Source organism: Zalophus californianus, chromosome 13 (genome assembly GCF_009762305.2).
Source record: "Zalophus californianus isolate mZalCal1 chromosome 13, mZalCal1.pri.v2, whole genome shotgun sequence".
Lineage (NCBI taxonomy): Eukaryota > Metazoa > Chordata > Mammalia > Carnivora > Otariidae > Zalophus > Zalophus californianus.
This window is the reverse complement of record NC_045607.1, coordinates 82,515,521-82,524,088: the sequence shown is the minus strand read 5'-3', so window position 1 is coordinate 82,524,088 and position 8,568 is coordinate 82,515,521.

The window sequence follows — 8,568 nt, the reverse complement described above, 5'->3', positions numbered from 1 at the left end:
ATCATTCTTTATTGGCTGGGAGACAGCTATGGAGAGAAGCTTTCCATGTCAACCATTTGGTCGTCCTGACATACAGTTCCTTCAGAAAGCAGAGTAAATGCTTGATTCTGTCCTTCTACTTATTAGTTTTCAAGGTTTCCCTGAGTAGCCTATGGAGATGTTCTGCATTCCCATAGAGTCATATTTTTAACTGTGTTCATGGACTATCTAGACCTTAACAGTGTTCAGGACTGCACAGGGAAAAACAAGACCCTTTTAGAAGAACTTCTCATGCACTGTAAGTGGAAATGTCAATCGTTGGAACCACTTTGAAAGGCCATTTGGGCAAAATCTAGAAAAGATGAAAGTATGTTTGCTCCAACCCAGCAATTTTTTTTCTAAAGAAACTCTTTCTTTTTAAAGATTTTTTAAATTTATTTATTTGAGAGAGAGAGAATGAGAGATAGAGAGTCAGAGGGAGAAGCAGACTCCCTGCTGAGCAGGGAGCCCGATGCGGGACTCGATCCCGGGACTCCAGGATCATGACCTGAGCCGAAGGCAGTCGCTTAACCAACTGAGCCACCCAGGCACCCTAGAGAAACTCTTAATATTGCAGGCATACAACATTATTTATGATAGTGGGCATAAAAAAAACCCACCTTAAATGTCCATCAAAAGGAGAATGACTAAATAAACTATTATATATTCAAGTGATAGAACAGATCAATATATAGCAACAAAGATTTCAAAAACATAATATTGAATAAAAGACTATAGAATGAATATGGTATAACTTATCATTTGTGTAAGATTAAAATCTACAAAACAATACTGTGTGCTGTTTATGGCTACCTAAATAGATTGTAACAGTAATAAAACATGAACAAAACCCTTCTTTCTCTGAGCTCCCTGGGAAGAGAGAACTGTACTTTGTAAATGGAATTGTTTTTATATTATTTTCCTCTGTCTGCCCATTGCCCTGCCTTGCCTTCCGGTTTTCCCCTAGGATTTAGGTTTGATTGACTAGTCTGATTGGTATTTCCACCTGGACTCATCCTTGCCAAGGCATACCGGGAAATGAGTGCTGGGTAGCGAGGCACCTTGGGGGTGCTGGGTAGTGAGGCACCGGTGGTTTCTGCAACCTTCCAGAAGGAAGACTATTTCTTGTGTAAACATGTCAGATCTGTAAAAAGTACAGGAAATCAGCTCCCAAAATTGTGAAATATCAGTTGCGCGACTCCGTGCTCTGTGACAGTGTGAAGTGCAAATTTTCATCATCGGAGGAGTCACGAACAAAGAGAAACAGAGCCCTGGGCGGTATGAGGCAGGAGCCACCGTGTTTGGGGTTGGGAGAAACAGTCTTGCGGTCTGAGAAACGAGACTGTGGGTTACGGGATGCAAGCTTGCTTTTTTGTTAAAATTGTTTTGGAAAATGTTTTGATTGAATTTTTATTGGGGAAAAACGTACTGTGTAAAAATGGGTAAACATTTAAGGATTGGGAGATTTCACATTAAAAAAAAAAATCCAGATTCTGGGCTCTCTTGAAAAATCCGAAGGTTGGGCACCTTGGGGCTCGGTGTGTGGTGTGGTAGGGAGCAGTCAGCGGGAGGTGCCGCCCCCTATAGGGGGAGCATGCGCTTTCCTGCTAACTGCGGTCCCCTTATTTCTGTCACCTGCCTGCTCTATTATCAGATCAGTAATGCCTACTTTAAGGCAGCAGATAATGGCATTTGCTTTTCCCCCCTTGCCACAGTTTTCTTCCTTCAAACATTTTAGTCACGGGTTTCCAAACATATTCAAATGGAAACCAAGAGCCCTTGCAAGTCCCGGGGCGGGGCGGGGGGGGGGGGTGCAGCTAAGGCCCCACCACCTTCCTCAGGCCTTTGTTTCCTTTGGGGGTTGGGCCATGTGATTCGATTAAAACGCGAGTCGGAAGATCCTCGAAACCCTGGTTCCTCACTGGCAGGCCTGTGGCCTTAGTGCTTGTTCTTGGTCCTACATGGCCACGAAAGATAGCAGAGTGCACCAGACTGCCAAAAATACATTGTACAGTTCTGAACGCAGACCGCACTCTATTATTTATAACACCCACAGCAACGATTCCTAAAGAACTCAGTCTAATTAAGAATTCCTGCTCATTATCTAGTGAGAAAATAGATGGGGATGTGTTCCAGACTCCATCCCTGCCTATGGCATGGGGTGGGGGTGGGAGGGCGAGGGCTCCCCAGATGGGGACAAAGAGAGGCCCAACGGCAGGTTCAAATAGGTCATTTAATCAAAAGGACTCATTTCCACAGGGCAACCTCGCAGAAAACTGCGTGCTCAGTGCCGTGGGCAGAAGTGGGTTCAGATGAGCCAGTGTGGATTGAGACTCAAATATAATAGCCACTGCCGGCCTAAACAGAACACATGCAAACCCTAGCTGGAATGTTTCCATCAGGAGGACACGCGCATGACGTGAACCAGGGGATGTCAGGAAGGGGTGACCTGAGGGATACCCACCACCACCACCGCTGCCATTTTGCAAAATTCACTTTCCGTCTTTGCTTCCTTACCTGCCTGATACCCCATCGCTAGAGAGCCATATCTTGGTATTCAGACACGGTCCCTAGGCGTGGTCTCTTTTTATATAAATATCTTTGGGAGAAGCTTAAAAAAAGCTTTTTAAAATAGGGTTACTGTCTGTACCAGCCTCTTCCTTACCCATGAATTCGTGCCCAAGCTGACATAGCTAGTCAGTGGTCACCAAGAGTGAGGCTCCTCCAACTCCAGATTTATTGGTCTCTGTAGTAGTTCTCAGTGTATGTTCCCAGGACACCTGCGGGTCCTGAGGTGGGTCTGTGAAGTCAGAACTATTTTCATAGTATTATGAAGACAGTATTTGCCTTTTAAACTCTGATTCCCTCATGGACGTATGGTGGAGTTTTCCAGAGGCTACGGGACATGTGATGTTACAACAGTTCAAATCAGAAGCAGACAGGAGGATCCAGCTGTCTTCTAATAAGTCAGACGCTGAAGAGCTTTGCAAACATACAAGACAATGCCGTTCTCCTCGCTAGTTTTTTTGATTGTTTATTTTGGAGCTCTTTGGAATTGTCTATAATTTTGAGGAGCGCAAAGCATCCTGAGATCAAAATATTTGAGAATCGCTGTCATGCGCAGTGCCTAGCCATCTTCATTGGGAGGTGGGCTGAGTTGCTTTTTCTCTGAGATAGCTAGCTGAGAAAGGCCCTGGGCATGGGAGTCAGGTGGGGAGAAAGGTGGGTTCTACCCATGGAGGACAGACTTAGACACGAGAAGGTAGCAGGAGGGGCCTCAGGGAGAGGAGAGGGCATGGAGAGGGGAGTCAGGAAGTGCTAGGAACAGAAGTTTCTCCACGCCCAGGACTGGGAGAGGGATATTATGGTGTCGTGGTGGGAACCAAGACCTGCTTTGGAAGACTCGTTTTAGCAAAACCACTTAGGAATGGTATGATCTGGGCAGGGTTTTCCTCTTCCTTGGCTCTTGGTTGGACCAAATCAAGATTTTCAACCCAGTATGATGATAAAATCGTAGATAGTAATACATAGAGCAGTAATGAAAGATAAAATAACAGACAAAAGAGCAAAGTTTAGAAATATTGATTTAATAAAAAATTAAGGCATATTTGGCATTGTTTCCTATCATAAGTCTGCTCTACTTATCTGAGTTCTGATGTGCCTTCTTGAATGGGAGCACAGTGAGCCCAGAATGGGTTCGCCCCGGAACTGTAAGTCACCACAGCTGAGGAGAGAGGCAAAGAGCCATTGAAACTAGATGATTTAGTAGGGTTCTCTTTCAGCTTAAAGTCTCTAGAGGTCTAACACAGGGTTTGGTGGCTCTCCTGTTGGCACGTGTCATCAAAGAACAGAGGAGAGACCACTTGGAAGGAGGGTCAAGAGTTACCAGACTTTCTGGCCACACGGACCTGGGATTTCTGAATGCTGTCACCTGATATTTGTGTGTTCTTGAGCAAGAGATAGAATCTCTTTGTAAAAATGGGATAATACTGCCCACCATCTAGGGCTGTCATATGTCATATGCAATTTGACATATGTCAAATTGGCTGGCTCATAGCCAGCAGTCGATAAAACCACTGGGTGAGAATCGATAAAGCCATTGGGGGAACAACACACACTCGTGTTACCTAAGTATCACCCCATAGGTTGCTCACCAATTGTAAAGGTGGAATATAACTTTACGTTGGAGAGATCTAGTGGTCAGACCGGGCACCACTGTTCCTAGTGGAAATACGTGGCATTATGTGCCTCCAGGGGTGAGGCAAAAGTATTTAAGATACTTGTGATGTGTTCTTGCCAAATATAATGTCAGCTTATGTTTAAGCTGAATCTGCTAAAGCCTTTAGACCAAACTTCCAGTGTGTGGGAAATAAAGGGGAGAGAGGAGCATGAACAGGACACGAGGAAATAATCACACACATTCAGAATGTGGGGCGTTCTGCAGGACAATTAGCCTGGACTCTTTAAAATCAACGTCATGAAATATTAAGTGTGTGCTAGGGGAGGTTTCTAGACTAAAAGGCTAAAGAGATCGGTCAACCAAAAATGCAGTGATTTGGAAAATAAAAATTGGCCACAGAAGTAAATTTAGAAACAACCGGGGAAATTTGAACACGAACTGGATATTAGGTGAAATTAAGGATAATTGCTAATTTTCTTAGGCACGATAATGGTATTGTGGTTATGGAAGAGAATATCATTTTTCTTAGGAGATAAGTTTTGAAGTATACGGAAGTGAAGTGCCCCAGTTATCACAACTTACTTTCCTATAGCTTTGGAAAAAATATAGAGAGAGATAAAGCAAATGGAGCAAAATGTCAAGAATCATTGCACGTAGGCAGAGGGTATAAAAGTGTTCATCATCCTATTCTTTCAACAGCTCTGTATGTTTGAGAATTTTCATAATTAAGAGGAAAAGAAGAGAGAAGGGGACTCAGGAGTTGGTACTAGACTTCCCGCTAAGAGATGGTAATCGTTGTATTACCTGTTTGTGGACCAGCAGCCCATACTGGTTAAAAAAAAAAAAAAAAAAAAAAAGGAGATGAAGCCTGTTCACTTAGACTTTACAATGTGACAGAGAGGAAATCTAGCTATAATGTCAGTCCCTTAAAGTCTGGGGTGGGGGCGACTTTCTGGGCAGCAGGTAGTCCTCCCTGAGGTGGAGGCGGGGAGCCTGATCTCAAGACGATTGAGGTAATTGACAGGACTATTAACTAATCTTCATTTGTAGGCGGAGTTTACAGTGGGAGAATCTTTGGTTTGCAGGAGACTTGGAGGTGCGCAGGCTGTTCGCGTTGCCTTCATCGGAAATAGATTGACTTATTTAATTCAGGATCTTATGGTCTCGAGTTCAGTGCATTGGCTCAGCAGCTGTGGAGGGCAGGTGGGAGCCTGCTGTTTGCATCATGGCTCATCCAGCTGTCAGCCCGATTTCTTCTGCAGACAGATGTTTGAGAATGACTGTGTATGCTTTTTGTTTTGCCAGGCTGTGTGGAGTCTCAGAGCTTTAGACCTGGAGAGACGTTTGATTCTTAACCTGGAGCTCGTAGATTCTTCCTTTGGTGACTGTGCATGGGCTTCCGGGATTCCGTGAACGCCTTTCAACAGTCTCCTGGATCTAAGCTTTCTTCCCTAGGAAAGATTCCTATCTTTCAACAGATTCCAATAAGTGGTTATAAGTTGAGAAATTTAAGAGCCACTGATCTGGTCCAACATCTACACCCCACATAGCAGACAGAAAAAAATGAGAGAACAAATTAGGAAAAAAAACCAGTTATTGAAATTTTTGGAATGTCTGTATACTTTAAAGAACTGACCTGGTTTTCTGACACTCTGACACTGCAGACTGAGCTAATGGGCCAGTAAAATCGGTTGAATGAAATAGAGCCACTGGGGAGATTTTGCTGTCAGCATAGAAACCCCAAATAGCAGAGACAAGGCTGGTTGAAATCCCCAAGAAGGCAACATAATTTGGGAGCAGGCTCTGCAGTCTCTAGAAGCCAGTGACATGGGGGAGATCAGTTGGACTCTTTCGCATGAATTACATTTGAGCTCTGAGAAAGAGAATATCGTGGAGAACTATTAATGTCGACAAATTCTATTGCTCCACCCACTTTCTTCTCCACCTGGCCCCTCCAACCCATTTTAAAAAAATGTGGGTCCCTTGGCAGAACTGAGTTCTGGCAGAACTGAGAACCAAGAAAGCTCAGTTTTCTTTCTGAAACAGAGAATGCCCTCTATTTGATGAAGCATTGTTGTGCTTACCCAATGAGCAAGATAAAAACAGAAAAGATTCTTTAAAGTAAACATTGAGAGTGATAGGGGCATATCAAGGGGTTCGAGAATCGTTATAACCAAGCCATTTAATTACTTTTATCTTATTTTTATTTTTAATTTTTAAATTCAAGTATAGTTAACCTGGTTTTAAGTTAGTTTCAGGTGTACAATGTCATGATTCAGCAATTCTATACATGACTCAGTGCTCATCACGGTAAGTGATCCCCCTCACATGTTTCCCCCATCTCCCCACCCCCCTCCCCTCTGGTGACCACCAGTTTGTTCTCTATACCATTAAAGGAATGTTTGAAAGGCTCCAAGGGCCTGGGTGCCAGATGGAGGGTCTGGTGTGTCCTGAAGCTGCCTCTGTCCCTGTTGTGAGTGGCTCCTGGTCATGCAGGAAGCTTCCCTCTGCCTCCCATCTCCTTTCTGCCACTTCCCTAGCTGTCAGCCACTCCTGAGCATCCAGTGACCCAGTGGATCTACCTGTTAGCAGCATCTTCCCACAACTGCACTGACTTTTATGCCAAGTTCAAAATGTCCTTTACGGGACATCTGTTGGACTTCATATACATTTCTCCTAGACTGGGAGGTCACTGAGGGCATATTCAGACATGCCACAATGAGGAAAATACCTTGGTGGGCCAAGTGTCTATGACCATGGTCTCCAAAATACCTTTCAGCCCAGATCCAGTACTCTAGAAAAGGTCCCATCTGTCTTCGACCTCAGACTGACTCCCACTTCCCACAGCTTGGCCAAAGAACCATCATCGTTCATATGTTCAGCCATTCAACTCATCACTCGTTTGTTTTGTAATTCATTTATGTGTTCACTCATGTATTTGGTAAATGTTGATTGGCTCACAAGTGGAATATACAATTTCTCACCCCCCTCCCCGACACCCAGCAGAATATTCTAGGATCCACATTTGAGAAACAAAATCTCAAGAGTTGTCTTCCATGTTCCCCTTTCCATTGGGCCGTTTCTATCCTCACCCTATTGTGTGTGTCCTACTTGATTTCTCCTGCTGCATTTAACTCCATCCGTGGCCCTTTTACCCCATCAGCAAGTCCTGCCCCTCTTCCACTTTGGCTTCTATCATTTCCCCTTTCCGGTCATCTTTACCTCTCAACTAGATCAAGTTTTCTGGACTCGCCCTGTGCTTTTATGACATGTTGACATATCTGTAGCCATAATGAATTACTTACCTGTTTTCTGGTGCTTTCTTATCTCTTCATTCCATTGTGACTTTTTTTTTTTTGATCATGCTATACTTTTTTGCCTGTAATCCTTCCACCTCTCCCCCTTTTCTGCCTTTCAAAATCCCACTCATCCTTTAAGGCTGATATTTGAGCTCAAAGGTTTGTCACCCCTCCTGAGAACTCCCCCCCGCAAACTTTCCCTCAACCCTGCTCTCCAGTTATTGCAAATTTGATTGCATATTTCAAAAAGCACACTCTGTGCTCCAGAAGGCTTTGTTTATGTAATTTATTCCTGGTGCCTTGAAAACTCTGATTTGTATAGTGACATATCTGTTTCAGTTGGACTGGGAGCTTGCTGAAGTCAGAGACCGTCTATTCATTTATTTCCTGGTTCATTCCATGTGCAGGCACTGAACTAGGCATCAGACACTGCGTGAAGGTGCTCATGGTTTATCTGGAGAGACAAAAAGTCAACCTACCACCATCAAGTAGGGTGACAATTGACGGAGGATACAAGTAAGGCTTGACACGTGGTCAAGAAAGGAGAGTTTATTATGGTGAATTAGAGAAGGCTTCATGCAGGTACAGCTGGTTGAGTTCTGACTTGAAGGATATATTGCCTTATTTCATTAATTCAGAGTACACATCCCCCCTCCCCCATGTTTTGAAACCAGAATGTGTCTTTTGATCATGTATACATATAATGTGGTAGTGTTGCTTTTCCACCCCAACACTGACACTAATTGGGCAAGTGTGTCTTACGGTCTGTGGCAGCTTAGTATTAAGATAGGGTACTTAGATTCTTGTGGTTGCACATAACAGATACCAACCTGATTTTAAATAAAAGTGTGTGTATGGAAGGTGTGTGAGTTCCCTATTGCTGCTCTAAGAAATCACCACAAACGCAGCGGCTTTCAACAGCACAAATTTATTCTCTTACAGTTCTGGAGATCAGAAGTAAAAATGAGTCTTGAGGGGCTGAGATTGAGATGTCAGCAGGTCTGGTTCCTTCTGGAGACCAGGCGAGGAATCCATTTCTTGTCTTCTCCAGCTTCTAGAGGCTGCCTGCAT